The sequence below is a fragment of the Pipistrellus kuhlii genome, unplaced genomic scaffold, assembly GCF_014108245.1.
Source record: "Pipistrellus kuhlii isolate mPipKuh1 unplaced genomic scaffold, mPipKuh1.p scaffold_m20_p_33, whole genome shotgun sequence".
Lineage (NCBI taxonomy): Eukaryota > Metazoa > Chordata > Mammalia > Chiroptera > Vespertilionidae > Pipistrellus > Pipistrellus kuhlii.
This window is the reverse complement of record NW_023425533.1, coordinates 391,059-414,485: the sequence shown is the minus strand read 5'-3', so window position 1 is coordinate 414,485 and position 23,427 is coordinate 391,059. Positions and strand designations below refer to the sequence as shown.

The following is a 23,427-nucleotide window of genomic DNA, read 5'->3' as shown; positions in this document are numbered from 1 at the left end:
ATTTCCACTTTGCTAAGGATTTTTTTTTTATTATCAAGAAATGGTGTTGGATTTTGTCAAATGCTTTTTCTGCATCAATTGATATGACTATGATTTTTATTTCTCAATTTGTTTATGTGAGGCACTAGTATTTTTTGTTTTTTTGTGGTTTTTTTGAAGGAATTCTTTTTATATATATTTTTTAATTGCTTTTTTACAGAGAGGAAGGGAGAGAGATAGAGAGCTAGAAACGTTGATGAGAGAGAAACATTGACCAGCTGCCTCTTGCACACCCCCTACCGGGGATGTCCCCGCAACCAATGTACATGCCCTTGACCAGAATCGAACCTGGGTCCACAGACCGACGTTCTACCTCTGAGCCAAACTGGTTTCGGCAAGGCACTAGTTTTTAAGTGTCTGATAAGTTACCTTATAGGATGAAAAATCAAGAGGCCATCCAGCTTTTGTGGCTGGCTGGATTTTGAAATTCCACAACAAGCCTATTGTGCCTTTGACATTTAAAATATTTATAATGAGAATTAGACTATTCTTTTATTTAAAACTATAAAAGATACTTTCATTTTATTTCATGCATAAAATATATAGAAATATTGACCATGAACCACATATTGCTAGGATAACATGAAATGGAACTAATCTAAGGAGCTGGTCAGAAAAGGAATAAATTTTTTTTTTGTCAGGGTACATTGGTGGAGATAGTATTACTATAAACTGCCCCAATTTGGGTAGCTCTTATTTATTGAGTCTTTTTAAAATAATTTTTAAGAATATATTTTATTGATTTTTTTATTTTTTTTATTTTTTTTTTACAGAGAGGAAGGATAGAGAGTTAGAAACATCGATGAGAGAGAAACATTGATCAGCTATCTCCTGCACACCTCCTACTGGGGATGTGCCCACAACCAAGATACATGTCCTTGACCAGAATCGAACCTGGGACACTTCAATCTGCAGGCTGATGCTCTAACCACTGAGCCAAACTGGTTAGGACACATTTATTAAATCTTTATTCTGTGCCAAGTGATATTCTAAACAATTTAAAGAGATGGCATTATTAAATTCTCACATTAACTCTAAGAGTTGGGTACAGTTATCCCCATTTAAAGAGGTGGAAGTTGTTGCCCATTGTCACAAAGTATATAAAAACTAAGATTGAAAGTCAAGTCTGTCTGACTCCAAAGCCCTTGTTCTGTCAAGTTTAGTACAGTGTTAAAGCAACAAGATGTCAGTGTTAGAGTAATCTGGCTTTTAATCCTAGCTCTGCCCTCTCTCAGCTATTTGTTCTGGAAAAGTTACTTGACTTTTATGTCTTTAGCACCATTCTCTATAAGACTGAAATAGAGAACTGACTAGTAGAATAAATAGTATAACAATTTATGCACCTACCATAACCTCTAGCCACAGGGTAAGCACTCGGGAAATGCTCACTATTACTCCATACTACCTACTATCATCCTATATAATAAAAGGGTAATATGGAAATCAACCGAAAGGTGGATTGACTAGTGGCTATGATGCACACTGACCACCAGGGGGCAGACGCTCAATGCAGGAGCTGCCCCCAGCCCCCAGGCCTCAATCACCTGATCAGGGCCTGCCCACCAACCTCTCAGTCCTGTCCCCTGGTGGGAAGGCTCCAATCACCCATGAGGAACAGGGAAGCAGGGGTGGGTGGTGACAGACACAGGCAGCTCCAGGCCCAGGCCCCCACCCCACTGGTTGTCCCCAACACAAAGAGCAACCTGTGGCAGGGGGAAAGGTGGGGCCAGTGAGTTGGTGGGTACAGCCAACCAGTCAGTCCCTCTCTCCTGAACTGCAGGCTCCAATAGCCCAATAGCAAACAGGGAACCAGGGTGGGTGGCAGCAGGGTGGGGGGCAGGGCCAGCTGCTGGAAGCCTGGGAAGATGGCCCTGATCACAGGCCAGGCCTAGGGACCATACCCATGCATGAATTTTGTGTGCCAGGCCTCTAGTCACATTATAACTTGTCATGCCACCCTTCACATGTGGCACAATGGAAAGAGACCTGATTGATTAAGACTCAGGCATTCTGGGTTCTTGTTTTAAGCTCTATTTACTATCTCTGAAATTTGAACAAGCCACTTAACCTGCTGTATCTATGTTGTTTCATATAAAATCATAAGAGCAAACTCCTGCCCCATGTATACAAAGTTTTTCTGGGGACCAAATCAAATAATACTTTTAAAAAATCAGAATAGTATAAAGGGGCAAAGGTATTATACAAATACTAGAGGAGTGGTGCACCAAATTCATGCATGGTCAATTTGCATATTATTATTTTATTAGATAGGATTAAATAGGATAGAGGCCTAGGCCTAGTGCACAGGGTGGGCTGGCTGGTTTGCCCCAAAGGGTGTCCTGGATCAAGGTGAGGGTTCCTTTGGGGCATCGGACAGCCTGGATGAGGGGCCTGTGGTGGTTTGCAGTCCAGCCACACCCCCTGGTGACCCAAGCAGAGGCCCTGGTATCTGGGATTTATTTATCTTCTACAATTGAAACTTTGTAGCCTTGAATGGAGGCCTTGGCCGGCCAGGGTGTGCAGCAAACTTGACTTCCTCCATTACCAGGGAAACCCAAGACTCCTGCTCTCCTGCTCACTCTGTGGCTGCAGCCATCTTGTTGGGTTAATTTGCATACTCACTCCTGATTGGCTGTTGGGCATGGCTTGTGGGTATAGTGGAATGGTGGTTAATTTGCATATCACTCTTTTGTTAGATAGGATAAGGAATTGTTTCTTCTGTTACTTGGTAAAGATCAGAATATCTTGTTTATATTTCTACTCAAATTTCTCTTTCTAAGACTAACCCTTCTAATTTCTTATTTCTCCCAAGTGAAAGAGAAAGGAAATTAGATAAGGTGAATTACATGGAGAAGATTTGATGACAATAAAGAATTGGTTGTAATGTTTTGGTTGTAAGATGATACTGTGGTCCTGTTTATTAAAAAAAAAAAGATCTATCTTTTATAGATACACAATGAAATATGTATACACTGGCATGATGTCTGGATTTTCTTTAAAATAATCCATGGGTTGGAGAGTGGCATGTTGGAGAATGTGTGAGGGCATTGATTTAACAAGATTGGCTAAGAATGACAATTATTGAAACTGAGTGATGCATGCATGAAGTTTATCTTTTATTCTCTCCACTTTTGTATATGTTTGATATTTCCCATAATAAAACTTTTAAAAAATCAAGGATTACAAACTCAAATGCCAACAGAGCCAGCAGGTAACATAAATGAAGGAAACAAACTGAATGGGGACTAGAAAGTACCTGGAAAGAATACAGTAGTCTCCCTTTATCCTCTGTTTCACACCCCCCCCCCCAATGATTTCAGTTACTCACAGTCAACTGCAGTCTGAAAATATTAAGTGGAAAATTCCAGAAATAAGCAATGCATAATTTTTTAATTGTGTGCTATTCTGAGTAGTGTGATGAAATCTAGTTATTTTTTCTTTGTTTCATCTAGGATGTGATTCATTCCTTTGTTCAACTTGTCCATGTTGTATACACTACCTGCCCATTATTCATTTAGTAGCCCTTCCTGTTATCAGATCAATTGTTGTGGTATCACAGTGCTTGTGTTCAGGTAACCTTTATTTTACTTAATAATTGCCCAAAGTGCAGGAGTAATGATGCTGGCAATCCAGATATGCCAAAGAGAAGTCATAAAGTGCTTCCTTTCAGTGAAAAGATACATATGTACAGGAAAAAACACAGTATATATAGGGTTCAGTACTATCTACAATTTCAGGCATCCAGGTGTTCTTGGAACATAACCCCTGAGGATAAGGAGAGAGGATTACTATATGTCTCATCCAAAGGATGCTCAGCTCCACCTGACTTGCTGGATGGGAATGTGGGGCTGAGCTGCCAAATTTTCCAGTTTTTCAAGAGAATCCAGAAATTTAAAAAAATTGTAAATGAAATCATACAATCCTTAAATGTTGGCAATTAATTCAAATATGTTTTACTGACACTGTAAATACTAAAACAAGTCTGAGAACCAGGTTCAGCCTGCAGCTGCCAATTTGTAATCTTTGCCTGAAAGGCTAATTTGAGGCAATGTTCACAACTTGGAAGCAATAGAAAGTAATGGAAAGTCCTTCCAAAATCAACAAAATTAGAATGCCATGATCTTCCTCATTGTAAGTTCTGCTCCCATATATGATTTGTTGTCCACCCCATCCCTATTTGCATTTCTCTACCTTTATTCTTTACTCTTATTTACTTAGTTATTATCTCAAATCCCTGACCACTGAGGACCAAGACATCAAGAGATTCCAAGACAAGAGGTTTCACAATAACAAATCAAACTGACCTGACCCTTCTTTCTGGCATATTTTGCTGCTCTTCTTAATGATAAGAAGCTATCTTGGGAAAGTCTTAAAAACCATTACACCTCAAGGAGTAAGGGCAATAGACTAAGAAGGGCAGGGCATCCGAAGGAAGGAACAGGTATTGTGTTATCCTTGAAACCTATAGTAGTCACTTCTCACTGACAGTCCACAGAGCAGACAATTAGTGTGTGTTTCCTAATCATAATGGTAGAGAGAGCTGATAGGTCTGTTTTGAGACCTCCACTCTCCCTCATTCATTCCTTCTTCCATGATTACAAGCTTATGAGATGTCTGGTGGGAGTATAATGTTTTTCTCTGAGAGGCTTGCTATAGATGTGATGTTTTAAGTTGAGATGAGAAGTTTGAGCAGGGTTTAACCTTATGAGAACAGACAGAAAAGCATTTTGGGCAGAGAAGACAGTGTGGGCAAAATTCCCAATATAGAAAAACACTTGCCACTTTTGAAAATTTTACAGAAATTCAGTTTAACTGTAGAAAGTAGAATAATGGGTAAAGATATGGCTAAGGTAGCAGGCTAGAGCCCTGTCGATTAAAGTTCCAAGTGGAACTCATATAGTGAAAAATACTAAGGCCAACCAAGTTGTCTTAAATATTGTATAGCAGGTAACTTCCACCTGATTTCATTTCTTGAAAGCTGGTATTGTATTACAGGATGTGTCTTGAGAACATTATCCTTTTTAAAAATGAAAATTCTAACCCATTTTTACCAGATGTTGCAGAGAAAACCCAAGTATAAGAAAATGCCATTCAAATAAAAAAATTTAAAGAGCATAGATCTTTATGTAATCTTTAAAAGGGATTAAAGATGTAAAGTTAGATGTAAGTGCTGTTTTTAGGTATCTGTGTTATCACAATACAGTAACGGTAATGGCCAGTTGTCCTAAAGTGTTTGAATTAGCCCTAGAATATGAATAAATATAAATAAGAAGGAATAAAAATTAGGGAGGGGCAGTAGATTAAATTATTAACATAGATTCTTTATTCCACCTTGGATCCATATCCTTTGCAATGTGATTTTGCAGTTCCTCCTAGTAAAAGCCAAGTGTCCTTCGCCACTCCTTGACTTTGGGCTTAGCCATGTGACTTGCTTTATAAAGTGCCAGTGTGCCAGTTCTGAGCCTAGACTTTAAAAGAGTGCATCTCTCTCTCTCCTCCTCCTCCTCCTCCTCCTCCTCCCCTCCACCTGTTCCTTTCTATTTACACATTAGAGGCTCAGTGCAGGAGATTCATGCATTGGGGGAGGAGGGGGTGAGCCTCAGCTCGGCCTGTGCCCTCTCACATTCTGGGACTCCTCGGGGGATGTCCACCTGCTGGAATCCTGCCTAAGCCAGCAGTCAGACTTGCAGTCTAGGTTTCTCACAGTCCAGGAATCCTCTCTCTTTATCACCCACCTGCAGTGGAAGTGGCAGAGGCTCCCGCCACCACCACTGTGCTCACCATCCGTGAGTCCAGCTTCTGGCTGAGTGACACTCCCCCTATGGGAGAGAACTGACCATCAGAGGACATATCCTGCATTGAGTGTCATAGCAACTGGTCATTCCACCATTTGGTTGATTTGCATATTATGCTTCTATTATATAGGATAATACATATAATATACAATTCACTAATATAATGTATACAGTTTAATTAACTTTATGGTGCTTAGTAAAACACATTTGTGCATTGATCACCATAATCAATTTCAGAATATTTCCAACATCCCAAACAGAAGTCCCATATCCATCAACAGTCATTTCTCATTCTCCCCATCCTCCTTCTCCAGACCCTGACCACCATTAGTCTGCTTTCTATCTATATGGATTTTCTTATTCTGGACATTTCACATAAATGGGATCATACAATATGTGGTCCTTTGTGACAAGCTTCTTACACTTAGCACAGGTTCACCCATAGTGTAATTTGAATTAATACTTCATTTATTTTTATGACTAAATAATATTCCATTATGTGATATACCACATTTTATTTTTTTATTTTTTTATTTTTTTTATTGATTTTTTCACAGAGAGGAAGAGAGAAGGATAGAGAGTTAGAAACATTGATGAGAGAGAATCATCGATCAGCTGCCTCTTGCACACACCCCACTGGGGATGTGCCCACAACCAAGGTACATGCCCTTGCCTGGAATCGAACTCGGGACCTTTCATTCCGCAGGCCGATGCTCTACCCACTGAGCCAAACCGGTCCAGGCGGATATACCACATTTTATTTGTCCATTCATCAATTGATAGACATGCTAATTAACCATCACTCCATCACAAAAGATGGCTGCATCCACAGCTGAGGCCAAGTTCCCATATGGAGCCTTAACGAGCAATCAGCAGGGACCTGAGGCTCTGCTCTCCTCCACCTCCATGGGGCTTGACAGGGGACCTCAGGCCACACCCCCCACCCAGTGGGGCTTGACAGGGGACCTCAAAGTATGCTTTCCATACTGGTGCTGGGCTAGGGGACCTCAGACTGCTCCCCTTGCACCGACACCAGGCTGGGGGACCTCAGACCACACTCCACACCCAGCAGGGCTTGACAGGGGACCTCAGGCTGTGCCCCCAACCCAGAGGGACTTGACAGGGGACCTCAAGTTGCACCCCCATTGCTGGGTCAGGGGAACTCAGGCTGCACCCCCTAACCCACCCAGCGGAGCTTGACAGGGAACCTGAGGATGTGCCCCCTGCTGGTGGGGCTTGATGGGGGATCTGAGGCTGCACCCCCCACACACACAGACCTGGCAGGACTTGACGGGGGACCTCAAGGCATGCCCCCTGCCCTGGTCTGGGCTGAGGGACCTCAGGCCATGCCCCCTGTGCTGCACTGGGCCAGGGGACCTGAGGCTATGCCCCCTGCCCAGCAAAGCTTGACAAGAGTGGGACTGGCTGGGTCTGGATCTAGCCTAATAAGGGAGGGGGCTGCCAGGTCTGGGTCTTACATGATTTTGAGGCACGTGTGAGTGGGTGGGGACTTAACTCTGGGTCCCGTGATGCACCCCAGACTCTGACAGGAGGAAGGTTTTCATATACATTTTACTAATTTTCTTTCATCTCTGACACTTCTATTATAGAGAAAAGGCAAGTAGTAATATTAAATTATTTTGTCTAATTAATCCCCTTTTTAAATAAATTTTTAGGGGTAGACATCTAACCGCAGCAGCACACAACAATTTCAATGGAATACAACTAAAATTTAGAGTGGACATCGCCCAGAGCTACAGGTAGTCGACGGACTGAAAATTCTACAACAAGAAGGAAAGAGAAAACCAGAAGGAAAATCAGAGGAGCTGAAAAAAAGCCTAAGGTATGGAGACATGCTGCGCGCCTGCACACACGCGCGCACGGAGAGGTCGCAGCCGGAGAGGAGGAGAGGGCTGGGTGCTGCCTGGTGTTCCCTAGCAGGAAGGAAATAAAACCCCCAGCCTGGGCTGAACCCCCCGAAAAGGCAGCGTTGAGCCCCAGTTATGGGCCAGACCCTGGGGACCCAGGCTCCAGCAGGGGGAGACGGGGCTGTGAGGCGGAATCCCAGGGGAGCAGTGAAAAGCAGGGCCCCCGGAGTCGCGCGCACATTGCGCACAGAGGACTGAATGTTGACTCTGATGCTGGATTACCCTAGCCGGAAGAAACAAAGCCTCCGGCGGCGCTGAGCCTCAGTCCAGACTGCTCTGAACCCCAGCTCTAGGCCAATCCCTGGGGACCCAAGCTCAAGCAGAGGGAGACGGGGCTGTGAGGTGGAGTCCTGGGAGAGCGGCGAAAGACCATGCCCCTGGAGTCGAGCACATTGCCTGCAAGGGAAGGAATGTTGACTCTGATGAGGGATTGCCCTGGAGGGAAGGAAACAGGAGCCCCGGCCGTGTTGGGCCCCAGCTTCAACTGCTCTGAACCCCAGTCCTAGGCCAGACCCTGGGGACCCAGGCTCAGGCAGGGGGAGACGGGGCTGTGAGGCAGAATCCCAGGGGAGTGGCGAAAAGTGGAGCCCCCAGAGTCACGCACACTGCGCGCAGAGGAGTCTGTTGACTCTGATCCTAGACTCCCCTAGTGGGAAGGAGAAAAAAAAGCTCCAGACTGGAGGAACGCAACAAGGAGCAGGAGCCCCTGCCAGACACAGGCCAGCCGGGCACCAGCAAGGAGCCAGGCGACGGGGCCCCCGGGGGAGGGGGGGTACCCCTGAGCCCTCGACCGCTGAGCGAGGGCAACGGAGCCAAGGCCCGGGGCTGCTTCCTGGGCGGCGCCGACCCCGGCAACAGGCTGAAGCAGCGCAGGAGCCCACGGAGAACAAAGGGGTGCCACAGGCCAACCTGCTGAGCTCCCAAGACTAGGAGGAAGAAACCAAAGAAGTTCTCAATGTGAAGAAATCAAGTGAGAGCAAAAGATAGTAAAATTACTTAAGAAAGAATACAAAGAAGATCTTGAAAAAAAATAAAAGACTAAGTCAGAACTCAACTCACCAGCCAACATTGCAACATAAATGCGTTTAAAAAAAATAAAATAAAAATAAAGGACAGAATGTTGGAACAGCGGCGGCCAGGCCTAGAGTGGCCAGGCACAAGGCAGTGGCAGCCAAGCCCGGAGCAGCAACAGCCAAGCCCCAGAGCAGCAGCAGCCAGAACCAGAGCATCAACAGCCAGCACTGGAGCAGCCAGACCTGGGGCAGTGGCAGCCAGGCCTGAGGCGGAGGCGGCCAAGCCCAGAGTGGCCAGTCCAGGAACACCCAGACCCGGAGTGGCCGGGCCCGGAGAAGCCGGGCCCAGAGTAGCCGGGTTGGGAGCAGCCAGGCCCAGAACAGCAGTAGCCAAGCCCGGAGCATCCAGGCCGGGAGCGGCCAGACTCGGAGCGGCCGGGCCCGGGTCAGCCAGGCCCAGAGCAGCCGGGTCTGGTGCGGCCAGGCCCGGAGCAGCGGCAGCCAGGCTGGGAGCGGCCAGGCCCGGAGCAGCTGGGTCGGGTGCTGCCAGGCCCGGAGCAGCGGCTGCCAGGCTGGGAGCGGCCAGGCCCGGAGCAGCGGCTGCCAGGCTGGGAGCGACCAGGCCCGGTGCAGCCGGGTCGGGTGCGGCCAGGCCCGGAGCAGCGGCTGCCAGGCTGGGAGCGGCCAGGCCCGGTGCAGCCGGGTCTGGTGCGGCCAGGCCCAGAGCAGCGGCTGCCAGGCTGGGAGCGGCCAGGCCCGGAGCAGCAGCTGCCAGGCTGGGAGCGGCCAGGCCCGGAGCAGCCGGGTCGGGTGCGGCCAGGCCCGGAGCAGCAGCTGCTAGGCTGGGAGCAGCCAGGCCCGGAGCATCCGGGTCAGGTGCGGCCAGGCCTGGAGCAGCAGCTGCCACGTCCAGAACAACTAGGTCGGGAGCAGCAGTGACCAGACCTGGAACAGCTGGTTGTAGAACGAACCAGAGCAACAGAGGGCAGGCCCGGAGCAGCCAGGCCCGGAACAGCTCGCTCCTCGCCTGCCCCTGCCCCACGGCTGCCTCTCAGACATGGCTGGAAACTTTTGCGGGAACTTGAGGGTCTGCTGAATCAAGTGATGAAGGCTTAGATCTGGATGTGTTGAGTTAGTATAGTGCTGGGGTGTTGATCTGTGAGTGCCTTGGGTGGGGCCTGGATGAGGCTGGTTGACCTATTTGGAAATGTCTTTTGTGTGAAGTGTATCATTGGGCATGTGGAGGTATTATTGATATGAGAAAATGCTAAGTAACTGATTTACTATCTGAAAAGGGATTTACTATCAGGGAAAGGCGGGGAGGAAGAGACTGAACATAAACTGTGCACCTATGGATGAGGACAATGGGGGATGGGGAGGGGGGGAGAGTGGGATGGGAACCTTGTGGAGGGGGAAAGAAATGAGGAACCTTTGTAATAATATGAACAATAAAGACTGATTAAAAAATAAATAAATAAAAAAATAAATAAATAAATAAATAAATAATTTTTTATTGTTCATATTATTACAAATGTTCCTTCCCCTCCTCTCCATTGCTCTCCTCCACCAGGTTCCCACCCCACCCTCTGCCCTTTCCCACCCCCCATTGTCCTCATCCATAGGTGCACAGTTTATGTTCAGTCTCTTCCCGCACCCCCCACTCCCTTTCCCCCCAAGAATTGTCAGTTCATTCCCCTTCCATATCTCTGCTTCTATTATATTCAACAGTTAATATTGTTCATCAGATTTTTTTTTAGTTTCCTTGGTTTTTAGATTCACTTGTTGATAGTTACGTATTTGTTGTTCATAATTTTTATCTTTATTTACTTTCTCTTCTGAAAGAACCCCCTTCAGCAATTCATATAATTCTGGTTTGGTGGTGATGAACTCCTTTAGCTTTTTTTTATTAGTGAAGCTCTTTATCTGACCTTCCATTCTGAGTGATAGCTTTGCTGGATACATTATCTTTGGCTGTAGGTTCTTACTATTCATCACCTTGAATATTTCTTGCCATTCCCATCTAGCCTGCATGGTTTCTGTTGAGAAATCAGCTGACAATCGTATAGGTGCTCCTTTATAGGTAACTACCTTCTTTGCTCTTGTTGCTTTTAATATTCTCTCTTTGTCTTTTGCTCTTGGAATTTTAATTATGATTTGTCTTGGTGTGGTCCTCTTTGGATTCCTTTTGTTTGGAGTTCTGTGCGCTTCCTGGACTTGTAAGTCTAATTCTTTCACCAGGTGGGGGAAGTTTTCTGTCACTATTTCTTTCAGTATGTTTTTGATATCTTGCTCTCCCTCATCTTCTGGGACTCCCATAATTCTGATGTTGGTTCACTTGAAGTTGTCCCAGAGGTTTCTTACATTATCTTCAATTTTCTGGATTCTCTTGCCTTCTAGCTTCTGTGGAGGAGTGTCTTCTGGCTCTTTATGTTCCAAATCTTTGACTTGATTCTTGCCATCTTCCATTCTGTTTTTAGGACTCTGTATAATATTTTTTATTTCAGACAATGTATTCTTTATTTCTTGTTGATCCCTTATCATTCCTTGTTGATTCCTTATTAATTCTAGTTGATCCCTTTTCATATCCTCATAGGTCTTATCGATTTTTTCTAGGAAATTCTTGAAAAACCTTATAAGCGTAGATTTGAACTCTATATCCAGTCGCTTTTTGTCCTCCATTTCTTTCGTTTGTGATCTATTTGGTCTCTGCATTTTCACAGCTTCCCTGATGGGGCGGGGTTTCATGGTGGAGCCTACAGCTTTGGCTTCAGTCAGCCCCGCCCTATGCGGCTCCTGCATCTCAGGGTCCTTCAGTACTCGTTGCAAGCACCTCTGAGGGAAAGGTGCCCTCGATTTTCACCTGCTACCAAACAGTCTAGGCTCTCCCCCAATGAACCCGGACCTGGGGTTCAGTTCAGTTGGAAGTGGAGTTGGAGGTGGCGTTCAGAGCAATCTGGAGCCCCTGTCTCCTTCCCGCCAGGGCAATCCCGCGGCACAGCCAACCATCCCTTCTCTGCGTGCAATGTGCGCGCCTCCGGGACCTCCTTTTGCCGCTCTCCCGAGGTTCTGCCTTACAGCCCAGCTCCCTATAGATGAGCCTGGGTCCCCGGGGTCTGGCCTAGAACTGGGGTTCAGAGCAGTCAGACCTGGGGCCCAGCACAGTCGGAGCTTTTATCTCCTTCCCGCTAGGGAACGCCAGCCAGGCACTCAGCTGCCCCGCCCTTCCTCTCGGGCTCAGTCCTCTCTGTGTGCCGCGTGTCTCTGTACCTTAGGCTTTTACAGCTCCTCCACTCTTCCTTCTGGTTTTTTCCTTGCTTCTTGTTGTAGAATTTCCAGTCAGTCAACTTTCCTGTAGTTCTGGGTAATGTCCATTTTATATTTTAGTTGTATTTTATTGAAATTGTTGTGTGCGGCTGCAGCTAGGTATTTACCTGTTCAGCCACTTTAATGTGCATGAATTTTGTGCACTGGGCCACTAGTCTATACTAATAAAAAGGTAATATGCTAATTAGGGCAGACATCTTCCAGATGACCTTCTGGACATCCTTCTGGACAAAGCCACAGCTGCAAGGGCTGAAGCTAACCACCAAGGCTGGAGGGCCCATCGCAGATCCCTGCCGGGTGGGCAAGGCCTCCCTCTGTGCAGCATTGATCACAACACTCTGGCAGGGTGGTCAGCGATGAATGGCAGAGACCAGGCCTGGTGGGCAGGACCTCCTTGTGGGCAAGATGAATGGCAGAGGCCAGGCTGAGTGGGAAGGGCCTCCCTCTGCTTTGCAATTGATCCCAGAGCCCCAGCATGGTGAGCAGGGTCTCCCTGTGGGCCGGGATGAATGGTGGAGCCCAGGCCTGATGGGAAGGGCCTCCCTCTGTTCTGAAATTAATCCCAGAGTCCAAGCAAGGTGGGAAGGGCCTCCTTCTGCGGGGCATCAATCTGGGGAACCCGTGATCCATCACCCCACAGAAGGAGGCCCAAGTCACTGGTCAGCGACTCTGAGGCAGGTGGGTGGGGCCAGCTATCTCCTCACAGAGGGAGGCCCAGGCCAGCCAAGTAATGGCACCCCACACCTTTTTCCTGCAGAGGGAGGTAACTGTTGGTGGAGTGGGGGTGGCGCTGTACAGATGGCAAGGAGTGGCATCCTCAGGGGTAAGACCATCTGCTGAAAGTGGAGGGAAGGAAAGCTCTAATAAGCCCCTTCCCCCACCAGCTCTGTCCCCAATTGATCCCCACACTCCTGATCCTGGCAGCAGGGACAACCATCCCTCCCTCGTTCTGCGTAGGGGACAAAATACAGTGGTGCCTCACACAACGAACTTAATTCGTTCCAGGAGCAAGTTTGTTATGCGAAAAGTTCGTTATGTGAAACGCGTTTTCCCATAACAATACATGTTAAAAAAAATAATTCGTTCTGTAGCATAAAATATGCTAAGATGACATAAAAAAAGATAAATTTTTTGTTATTATTTTTATTTAGATACATCTAAAAACAATTTTTTTAAAAAAAAAAAACACAATTTTTTTTAATTTTAAGACAGACTAAGTAGAGTCTACCGAATCTTGCACATCTTCATCCATTTTCTGCTTTTTGGCCGATGGTTTCATGAAAAACCTGAAATCACCTTCCTGCTTTTTTTAGAAGCCCTGATATAAAAAAAAATATTGAGTTTAACTTAAAAGGACGACTGCCGTGATACGTGCGTGATTTAATTCGTAATGAAGAACGATTGCCGCCATACGTGCTTAAGTTAAGCGCAGTGACTAACGACTGCCTGCAGTGCCTGCGCGGAAGGATGCAATACATCGGCAGAGATCGTGGAAGCTCGGGCGAAGCAGTCGTGGAAGCTCAGGCAAAGCGGTTGTGGAAGCTTGGGCGACTTCGTTGTGTGAAACGAAGTTCGTTGTATGAATCATGAAATGAAGTTCGTTGTGTGCAGCGTTCGCTGTGCGAGGCGTTCTTTATGCGAGGCACCACTGTTATGTCTGAAGATCAACTATTGTCAAATGTACCTAGGAAGCTGAAATAATCCAGCTATAAATATTTCTCTCTTTTCTGCAACCAGCATGGCTAGAGAGCAGATAGGAGTCCTGAGTAGGGGAAAAGGGGGTTGAGAAAATGAAAGATACATATACAAAGACAGTAGGGAAAGCTGGGACGGGGTGGGACAGCTGTCCTCTGATGGAGAGACAGGGACCAAGAGCTGATACATCAGGTTTATTTTATACAGTAAGATACCAGAAAGTTTTACTAAAGTTTAAGATAAAGAAAATATGTTCATTCTTGTGGCTTCTTTGTAATTGTCACTTCTGAGTGAGCCCAGATAATTATGTTTGTACCTGGTGTCTGGCTGGATTTAGATAATGAAATCCACCCCCTGGTACCTGAACTAAAGGTCAGACTGACAACACACCTGTGTTTGGCAACGTATGTTTCCAGGGCATGGCTCAGCCAGGAGCCACTGGATTCAGACAACAATCAGCTCAGGGACCTTTCCCAGGTGCTCTCTACAGCCAGTTAAGTCGACACAATGTATCTGAAGACCAGCTATTGGCACAACGTACCTCTGCAGCCAAAAGAAAGCAGCATTGTCAACAGAAAATGTCTGACAACCAACTATTGTCACAATGTGCTTCTGAAGCTGAAAGAAGCTGGCGTTGTTGACACAATATATCTGAAGACCAACTAGTGGCACTACACACCTCTGCAGCTGGAAGAAAGCAACATAGTCAACAGAAAATGTCTGAAGACCAACTATTGGTACAACCTACCTCCAAAGCCAAACAAAGGCAGTGGCATTGACAATTATTACCAATACTGGTAGGAACTGCCTTCACAGTGAAGGTGAAGTAAATGAGGATGCAATTATTGAACACAGTTGTGATGAAATGACTGTTACGTGTCAATTTTGCCTATCACTAAATTTCTCTGATGAAAAACCATCTGATGGAAAATTTACTTGATGTTGTAGCAAAGGTTAAGTTTGTCCAAATAATATACACTTTCGAGAATACCCGGCATATTTTTAAAAATTAATGATAAATAAAGATTCTGACAGTAAAAATGTCATGAAAAATATTCATTTGACAAATAGTTCTTTTGCTTTTGCTGCAATGGGTGCAAATATTGCATCACCATCAGGATATGGGCCATACTGTTTTAGAATACACGGACAAGTTTATCACCATACTGGAACTTTACATCCTTCAGATGGTGTTTCTCGGAAGTTTGCTCAACTCTATATTTTAGATATAGCCGAAGTGACGAGTAAAAGATTAGCAATGCCAGAAAACCAAGGTTTCTCAGAAAGACTCATGATCAATATCAACAACCTCAAGCATGAAATAAATGAATTAACAAAATCATACAAGATGCCACATGAGGTAGAAAAGGAAGCCCAATCTGAAGCAGCAGTGAAAGATATTTCTCCAATGGAAGTAACAATGGCGATTAAATATGATCTTAACAGTGATCCAGGTAGATATAACTCTCCCCATGTAACTGAAGTAGCTGTCATATTCAGAAAAAAAAATTGAAGACCTCCTTTTGAAAGGGACTTGTTCATTCATTGTAAACCAGATCTCAATAATCTGAATGCCACTAAAATGAAACAAAATAGTATTCTGTTTCCTATATTAGATGCAATGACATATTCTACTCTTTTTCCACATGATAAAAAAGACTGGGGAACAGATATTGCATTAAGACTCAGAGATGACAGTGTAATTGACAATGATACTAGACAAAATGTAAAGACATGAGTCACACAAATGCAGTATTATGGACTTCACCTTTCCATCCAGGACATGTTCAATCCTAATTTAAATGCAAAAAAAATTAATTCAACAATGTATTGTCAATTCATATTTTAAAATGGAAGCCAGCAGAAACCTGTTTGGCTCAGTGGTAGAGCGTTGGTCTGCGGACTGAAAGGTCCCAGGTTCGATTCCAGTCAGGGGCATGTACCTTGGTTGCGGGCACATCCCCGGTAGGAGGTGTGCAAGAGGCAGCTGGTCGATGTTTCTCTCTCATCGACATTTCTGGCTCTCTATCCCTCTCTCCTCCTCTCTGTAAAAAAAATTAACAAAATATATTTTTTAAATAAAATAAAATAAAAATAAAAATGGGAGCCAATTGGATAAATTACATTAAAGCAAATTAATCTAAATTGAGAGTTGAAAAATATAGTGGTTTGATGGATTATATCACATCTAAATTTGAAAATGACAATGTGCCAATTGGTAAAATGATAACACATCCATCGTCTTTTGAGGGTAGTCCCAGAAATATATTATACAACAGCAATATCAGGATGCTATGGCAATTGTAACAAAGTGTGGCAAGACTGATTTATTCATAACCATAACATGCAATCCCAAATGGGCAGATATTACAAACAATTTACAATGGAAAAAAGTTGAAAACAGACCTGACTTGGTAGCCAGAGTTTTTAATATTAAGCTGAATGCTCTTTTAAATGATACATGTAAATTACATTTATTTGGCAAAGTAATAGCTAAAATTTATGTCATTGAATTTCAGAAATGTATACTGCCTCACACTCACATATTATTGATATTAGATACTGAATCCAAATTACAAAGAAGACATTGACCATGTAGTTAAGGCAGAAATTCGGATGAAGACTTTTCAAATTGTAAAATCAAATATGGTACATGGACCATGTGGAAAACAAAATCCAAATAGTCCATGTATAGGAAAATGGAAAATGTTCAAAGGTATATCCAAAAGAATTTCAAAATTTGACCTTTGGAAATATTGATGGATATCCCAAATACAAATGAAGATCTGGTAGCACCATGTCTATTGGAAATAAAATTGTCAATAACACTTGGATTGTCCCTATAACCTCTATTTGTGCCTTAAATATAACTGTCATACAAACGTTGAAGTCTGTGAATCGATTAAAAGTGTCAAATATTTATTTAAATACACCTATAAAGGGCATGATTGTGCAAATATTCAAATTTCTGGAAAAAAAATATCAATCATGACAAAGTACAGGACTTGATTGACTCGAGGTATGGAGCGCTTCTGAGCCTGTTTGGAGACTTTTTGCAATGTGAATTCATAACCAATCTCATGCGCTATTCATTTGCCAAATGAACAAAAATTGTATTTTCATATTGATGATTTTGCTAAAGTTATAAATAGGGCTAAAAGGTATAACTCAACTTTGATGGCTTGGTTCTTATTGAATAGAGAAGATTCTGATGCGCATAATTATTATTATTAGGAGATTCCAAAGCATTATATGTTTAATAATTCTTTGTGGACAAAACGCCTAAAGGTTGGGAATAAAGTATTAGGTAGACTGTTCACTGTGAGCTATAGAGAACCAGAATGATATTACCTTAGACTTTTGCTTCTGCATGTAAAAGGTGCGATAAGTTTTGATGATCTGTGAACTGTAGGAGATGTCATTTATGATACATTTCATGAAGCAGCTAAACATTGAGGATTATTAATCAAAAACACTACCTGGAAAGATATGATTGACGATGCAATCATCCTTAATATGCCCAAACAACTACGGCAACCTTTTGCATATATGTCTGTGTTTGGATATTCTTCTGATGCAGACAAATTATGGGATGAGAATAAATCTCATTTTATTAAAGACTTTTGTTGGAAATTACACTGAAGAGAAGGTGCCTGAGTGAACTGTGAAATACATGCACTTAATGAAATTCAAGAGGTATTCACATTGCATGGGATAAAATGTTCACATTTCAAACTTACGGACTATCCTTTATTAACAAATACAAATACATGTGATGAATCATACTAGCAACAACAGGTAGAAGTTTTGATAAATTCTATAAGTGATGAACAGTTGGCAACATTTCAGACTATAATTTCAGCCATCAAAGATCAAACTGTATGCCCCAAATGCTTTCTCTTGGATGGTCCAGGCTGTAGTGGAAAAACATATCTGTATAAAGTTTTAATACATTATATTAGAGGTTGTGATGGTACTGTTTTACCCACAGCATCTACAGGAATTGTTGCAAATTTATTTCTGGGGGAAGAACCTTTCATTCCCAACATAAATTACCAATTCCATTAAATTAAACTTCAATTTTTAGAATAGATATAAAGAGTGAAGTTGCTAAAACCATTAAAAAGGCCCAACTTCTTATTATTGATGAATGCACCATGGCATCCAGTCATGCTATAAATGCCATAGACAGATTACTAAGAGAAATTTTGAATTTGAATGTTGCATTTGGTGGGAAAGTTCTCCTTCTCAGAGGGGATTTTCAACAATGTCTCAGTATTGTGCTGCATGCTATGTGATCAGCCATAGCACAGATGAGTTTAAAGTGCTGTAATGTTTGGGGATGTTTCAGAAAGTTGTCTCTTAAAACAAATATGAGATCAAAGAATTCTGCTTATAGTGAATGGTTATTAAAACTTGGAGATGGCAAACTTGATAGCAGTTTTTATTTAGGAATGGATATTATTGAAATCCCCTGTGAAATGATTTGTAATGGAACTATTATTGAAGCTACCTTTGAAAATAGTATATCAATAGATAATATTAAAAATATATCTAAACATGCAATTCTTTGTCCAAAAAAATGAGCTGGTTCAAAAATTAAATAAAGACATTTTGGATATGCTTGATGGAGATTTTCACACATACTGTATTTGAGTGATGATTCCATTGGTTCAACAGATGATGCTGAAAGGAAAAATTTCCCATCAAATTTCTTAATAGTATTACTGCTTCGGGAATGCCATGTCATAAATTAAAACTGAAAGTGGTGCAATCATCATGCTACTAACAAATCTTAATGATAAATGGGGTCTTTGTAATGGTATTAGATTTATCTTATTATCAAAAGATTGTGAACTAACATTATCGAAGCTGAAGTATTAACAGGATCCGCAGAAGGAGAGGTTGTTCTGATTCCGAGAATTGATTTGTCCCCATCCGACAATGGCCTTCCATTTAAATCAATTTGAAGACAGTTTCCCGCGATACCAGCATTTGTGATGACTATTAATAAATCACAAGGAGAAACTATAGACAGAGTAGGAATATTCCTACCTGAACCCGTTTTCAGGCATGGTCAGTTATATGTTGCTTTCTCTTGAGTTCAAAGAGCATGTGATGTTAAAGTTAAACTTCATCACAAGGGAAATTAGTCAAGCACTCTGAAAGTGTTTACACTCTTAATGTGGTATACAGGGAGATATTAGAATAAGTTTAATCAATATATTAGTCATTGTATTTTATCATGTTTTTATATCATGTTTTTGTTGTTTTTATATTGTTTTGTTGTTTTTATATCATGACTTTGTTGTTATTGTTTATTTATTAATAAATTTATATATTATTTTCATATACATTTTATTAATTTTCTTTCATCTCTGACACTTCTATTATAAAGAACAAATAGCAATCCTACCTAATAAAAGAGTAATATGCAAATTAAACATCACTCTGCTCCACAAGTCACACCCATAAGCCATGCCCACCAGCCAATCAAAGTTAGTATGCAAATTAACCCCAACCAAGTGTTCTGTGGCCACACAACACTTTTTTATTATAACAATCCTAGTGTGTGTGAGCTAGTATCTCATTGTGGATTTGATTTGCATTTCCTTAATGAATAATCCTGTTGATTAACTTTTCATGTCCTTATTGAGAATTTTTAGATCACCTTGGGTCTCTCTGGCAATGGGAGAAGCCAAGTTTTCCACCTGCCCTAACAGGCCTAAGCCTCCACTCTAGGCTACAAAATTTTAATTGTATAGGGTAAATATATCCCAGACACCAGGTCCTCCACTTGTGTCACCAGGGGGTATGGCCTGCTTACAAACCACCACAGACCCCTCGCCCATGCCATCCCACACCCCAAGGGAACCCCCACCCTGATCCAGGACACCCTTCAGGGCAAACCAGCTGGTCCCCACCTGTGCACCAGGCCTCTATCCTATCTAATAAAAGAGTAATATGCAGATTGACCATCACTCCAACACACAATAGCTGCCCCCATGCAGTCAAAGATGCCTGCCCCCATGTGGACACAAGATGGCCACCACAAGATGGCCTGCAGGGAGAGCAGTTGTGGGCAGTTAGGAGGGATGAGGCCAGCAAGGGAGGGCAATTGGGGGAGACCAGGCCAGGAAGGGAGGGCAGTTGGGAGGGGACCCAGGCCTGTAGGGAAGGGCAGTTGGGAGGGACCTGGTCAGGCAAGGGAGAGCAGTTGAAGGTGATCAACCCCACAGAGGAGGGCAGTTAGGGGTGACCAGGCCTGCATGGGAGGGCAGTTAAGGGTGACCAAACCAGCAGAGGGGAAAGTTGGGGGCAAACAGGCTGGCAGGGGAGCAGTTAGACATCAATCAGGCTGGCATGGGAGTGGTTAGGGTGATCAGGCTGGCAGGCAGAAGAGGTTAGGTGCTATCAGGAAGGCAGGCAGGTGGGCAAGCATTTGGGAGCCAGCAGTCCTGGATTGTGAGAGGGATGACTGCAGTCGGACATCCCTCGAGGAGTCCCAGATTGGAGAGGGTGTAGGCTGGGCTGAGTGACAACCCCCACCACCACCCCCATGCACAAATTTTGTGCACCAGGCCTCTAGTATTAAAATATTTCATCTAATTTTCTTTCAATGTGCACACATTTTGTGCACCAGGTCATTAGTAATGAATACTACTACTATGAACATCTATGTAAAAGATTTTGTATGGACATATGTTTAAGTCACTTGGGTATACGGTACATCTTGAGTGAAATTGCTGGGTCATATAGTAACTCACCATTTAACCATTTGAGTAACTGTGAAACTCTTTTCTAAAGTGGATATACCATTTTACATTCCCATTAGCAGTGCACCATTTTTTCACATCTTCACCAACACTTTTTTATTATAACAATCCTAGTGTGTGTGAGCTAGTATCTCATTGTGGATTTGATTTGCATTTCCTTAATGAATAATACTGTTGATTAACTTTTTATGTCCTTATTGAGGATTTATAGATCATCTTCATAGAAATATTTATACAGATCTTTTGTCCACTTACCTCTTGTGCCTAGGCTATGGCCAGGAGAACAGCCTACCCTGGGTATCCAGTGCATCTTCATCCTGAGCCCCAGAATGAACATATCTGGAGCAGATCAGAACCAATCATCAGCTATGAGCCAACCCCCGTCAGACTCATAGCTTGAAGCATAGCTTCCCAATCCACCTTTCTATTATAGATCAGACAACTCCTAATCTTTTTATATAAAAGTCAAGCCACCAGAATGACCAGAATAACTGGAACAACCAGAATGACTGGTTGCTGTGACATGCACTGCAGCCAGCCAATTGGCCTGATCAGGGGCGGGACCAGCTGGCCAACCTCCTGCAGCTCCTCCCACAATTTTAGAAAGAAATGTTTTATTTGTTTATCCTTTCTACTCAAATTTCAAGCTTCTTTATAATGTGAACTATCTGCTTAATCTGTGATTTAAGCAAAAGTTGTGATTTAGCATGCAGCCACTGGAATAGATCTGTGCAGTGAAAATACAATGTGATCCACATATGTGATTTTTAAATTCTCTGGTAAAAAGTAAAAAGATGCAGATAAAATAAATTGTAATCATATATTTTAAGTCATATCAAAACATTAACATTTCTACATGAATAATATAAAAATACTAGTGGCCCGGTGCATGAAATTCGTGCACGGGGGTTGGGGATGGTCCTTCAGCCCAGCCTAAACCCTCTCCAATCTCAGACCCCTTGGGGGATGTCCAACTGCCATTTTAGGCTGCAGAGATCAGGCCTAAACCAGCAGTTAGACATCCCTTTTACAATCTGGGACTGCTGGCTCCTAACTGCTCTCCTGCTACCTGCCTGCCTGATAGCCCCTAACCACTTCTGCCTGCCAGCCTGATCACCCTCTAACTGCTTCGCTGCTGGCCTGATCATGCCCAAAACTTTTATTAGTATATTAATAGATATGACCCTTCACAGAAAATTTTGTGAAGGGTCATATCTATACATGCCTTACAATAAGAGCTTGACAATTGAATCATGGGGCCAGATACCAAGATTTCCTTTCTTTGAATAGTGGAGGGAATAATTATCTTGTCTTTAAGTTGCCTTGAACATCAAATAAGACAATGACTTAGAAAAGTATAAAAGCACCATATAAAGACAACTGTCTTTTTCATGTACTGAAAAGACAATAAAGCGGTAAAATGAAAAACACTATTTTTATCCTCCCCTTCCTTCCTTTACAGTTTTAATTTAAACTTTGAAATTTATAAAATTTTCACTCCTATTTTCATTTCTTTATATTCAATTTTATTTTGTATTATTTTCAGGTTTTATATTAGTTACAGAATAGTGGTTAGACAATCATATACTTTACGAAGTGTTCCCCGATATTTCCAGTACCCACCTGTACCAACACTATTGACTATATTCCCTATTTAAGTGACAAGGGGTTTACAGGTTCCTTCCAATCTTCCTTTTGTGTTGTTTTTCCTTCCTTTTCTTTCTCACTTCTTCCCTCATTTTCTTTACATATTATTTCAATCAACCCACAAAGCTCAGTGAAGACACTGGGACATGCTTAATCCATTTTACAGACCAGGAAACTGAGGCCAATTGCAGTTGGCTGTGGTACTTGACTCAATGCACAGGGAGCCCTCACAGCTGTGCCCTCCACCCTTCCTAAGGGGCAGCCGTGGGGCAAACAGAACAAACCTCCCTGTCAGGCTTCCAAGTCTCATTCTCAAGCACTTCATCATGGACAATCTACATTATTTCCTCTTCCTCGCCCCCATTCTTTACTGACCCCACTTATGAGGAGCAGGAGGCACCGCCTCTCAAGTGTGCAGGCCACCGGGCCGCATTAGCGATGGGAGCTTCCCAGAACTGTTGCAGTGGGGTACCTGGCAGTGTGGCGCCCCTCCACTGAGGTGGCACCGCCCTTCAACCCCCCGCCTCAGGGCTGCAGGTCCATGCCCCTCTGCCGGGTGTCCTTCCACACCAGCAGTCATCACCTCCTTTCCCTGCCAGACCGACCTGCGTCTTGGGGCCACTGCAGAACCTTGCTCTCCGCTGGTGAGGCAGATCCCTGCCTGCCGGCCTCCTGTCCCGGCCCCAGCACCCTCCAGTTCGTGCCATCTAGGCACCGCTCTGCGCCTCTTGGGCCACCGGCCTCCTGGCCAGCCACTTTGCCAGAGCTGCTGTGCTTGCCTGGGAGCCGCTCCTCAGGTAGGCCAAGAAGGACAAAGCCCAAAGGGAGTGAGTCTTGAACCCCCACATCTCATTATCTGGATTTCCTCCCATACCTCCTGTTTCACGTCTTGATTGGGCACTGGGTTGGGCACCCTGCAGCCCAGCCACATGGCCTCCGGGCGGTCTGGTAGTCAGTCTCCGTGAACCTGTGGATCTGTGGCCTGAGGCCAGGCCTGGGTCTCAGCAACCCCATGCCTGCTGGAGAGGGCTGTTGGAGGACCAGAGCTCCCCAACTCCAGAGGAGGCACCACAGGCTCATGTCCCCGGCTGCCACAGCCCAGCCTGCTAAACTGGTCGTTAGGTTATGGAGTAACAGATAATTGCCATATTCCTCTATTATCATATTATATAGAATTATTGAGATGTTTTTATTATTTCATGCTGTTTTT

At 43.7% G+C, this 23,427-nt stretch overlaps 1 pseudogene; it reads right to left on the bottom strand.

Moving 5' to 3' along the window:
* LOC118731843 overlaps positions 1 to 23,148 on the bottom strand; it is a 42,213-nt pseudogene extending 19,065 nt beyond the window's left edge.
* Between the last annotated feature and the right edge of the window lie 279 nt (positions 23,149 to 23,427).